Source organism: Schistocerca cancellata, chromosome 1, assembly GCF_023864275.1.
Source record: "Schistocerca cancellata isolate TAMUIC-IGC-003103 chromosome 1, iqSchCanc2.1, whole genome shotgun sequence".
NCBI classification, from domain to species: Eukaryota; Metazoa; Arthropoda; class Insecta; order Orthoptera; family Acrididae; genus Schistocerca; species Schistocerca cancellata.
The window spans coordinates 305,524,772-305,527,327 of record NC_064626.1 but is presented as its reverse complement, the minus strand read 5'-3'; positions in this window follow the sequence as shown (position 1 = coordinate 305,527,327).

The window sequence follows — 2,556 nt, the reverse complement described above, 5'->3', positions numbered from 1 at the left end:
GACTTTAATAATATTAAGCAGACATTAGTCAATGCAAACATTCTTAGTCACCCTGACATGTCCAAGGATTTTTGTCTCTGCACAGATGCCTCATCTCAGGGGGACGTGCTTGTTCCAGATGCGAGAAGAAGTTGGTAAAGAAGTACCAAAGGTCATCAGTTTTGCTAGTCGCTCATTATCAGAAGCAGAAACATCTTGCTCTGTGTCAGAATTGGAAAGTTGAGCTAGAGTATGGGCATTTAAAAAGTCTGAATATTTTTTGTGGGGTAAGAATACCAAATTTACTGTGACCATCAGTCAGTGTCATTTCTTTTAACATGCAAACTGTTGCACTGTACTTTAGCTAGGTGGTGTCTACATTTAAAAGAATTCCATTTCGAGATCATTTATATAAAAGGAAGTCAGAATGTTATTGCAGATGCCCTGTCCAAGTTACCACAAGGTTTAGAGGAATTGAGTGAGTTAACAGAGCAAGATACAGAATCGGAACATTATTAATGCAAGGTACAACACAACAGTCTTGTAAGCAAATGAAAGCTACACCCAATACTCACGAAAAACCGTCTAGATAGCTGGTCCATACTCAAGAATTAAAGGAGGAGCGAGATACGTAGTAGCACTATATGATATTTTCTCAAAACGTATCAAAATGTATTCCATTAGAAATGCAGCTGCCACAAATATCAGAAAAAGAATTGAGGGAAACTGTTTTAGAAGAATAGGTAAACCAAAGTTACTACTAACTGATAATGCTTCATATTTTGTTGGGATAAATTGGGAACAATTTATGACCTCACAGCACATAAACCATGTATTAGTAAGCTTTTTTCACCCAGAAGCAAGCCCAATATAACGCATCTTTAAAGAATTTAACCAGTTTATTAGGACATACACACCCGATGGGTAGAATAAAAGAATTTAATCAGTTTATTAAGACATACACACCCGATGGGTAGAATATGTAACTCCTGTCATGCAAGTTGTCAATAACCTCCCACATTCTTCAACAGGTTTCACACACAACAAATTGATGTTCGGGACAAAAAAAATGAATGAGTGGGAGTCGCCCATACCGAAAGTACCCACTACAGAAATTACACTACAAGACAAAATCAAACAAGTGATGGTTACGCTAGAAAACAGAGCCAAGTATAGAAAGAAAATTTGTAATGAGAAACAAATGTGTTACACAGTTTTTTGAAGAGCAACGGGTCCCCTTGCAGACACACCCTAAATCGACAAAATTTAGCAAACTGAATAAGAAGTAGCAATTACTCTATTTAGGGTCATATATAATTTCCAAAATACCATACCCTGGGACATACAGTTAAGTCTATGAGAAATCAGGGAGAGAGAAGGGTCTCCACCCTCACAAAGATATAAAAGCTTTTATATAATGATGAAACTTGGTAGCATTTTTTTCTTTCTATCATAAGATAATTGTACATAGTGTAATAAATTTACATGTAATTTTTTCTTCTGGAGTGTATTTTAAGATAAAGCAATGTGTATAGGTATAAGTAATTCTTTTGATTTGTACACATAAGCATAAAATCAACAGCAATGAGAAGTAATACACTGCTTCACGTGAAGGGAAAGTATAAATAAAATTAGCTTATAGCTGAGCTGTGCATGCTCAACAATACACGCTGATGTCAGTAGCAGGAGAGGAGGCACTGACCTGTGCGCATGCACGACAGACTGGCAGAAAGCGCAACCAAATAGGAATGTGGTATGTACAATTACCTAACTTAAATACAAAGTAAATGGAAATACTAAACAATTGCATCTACTGCCTAAGAAGTAAGAAATCTATTGATATATGTACACAGAGATTTAATTAAATACTAAGCAATATACAACATATTTACAAGCAAAAGGAAGCATTATGAAAAAATATGAGAGATGTGTAAGCTAAGGAGAAACGAAAAAATACCATAAGAAATGTTAAATAATTTTCTTTGCAGGGTAAACAATCATAATGGGTATCAGAATAAACTAATGTCTATGAATTTGAACAAAGTACGGAAGTATCTGCAGATGGATGTAAGACTAAATATATTAGTTGCCACCGAGCTACATACTGCAACTAATTTTAAGTTTTTTTCTTGCAGGGGCAAGTGCATCATCACGGTGCAGAAGAAGGGAATTATGTTGGGAGTAGCAGGTACCAAATGAAGAAACGGGCCATACCCCAAGTAAACAATTTAGTTATAAGGATATGGTTATAATAGAAGGAAACATTCTACGAAGGAAAAATATATTTAAAAACAAAGATGATGTGACTTACCAAATGAAAGTGCTGGCAGGTCGACAGACACACAAACAAACACAAACATACACACAAAATCCAAGCTTTCGCAACCAACGGTTGCCTCGTCAGGAAAGAGGGAAGGAGAAGGAAAGACAAAAGGATATGGGTTTTAAGGGAGAGGGTAAGGAGTCATTCCAATCCCGGGAGCGGAAAGACTTACCTTAGGGGGAAAAAAGGACAGGTATACACTCGCACACACACACATATCCATCCACACATACAAGTGTCTGCTTGTGTCTGTG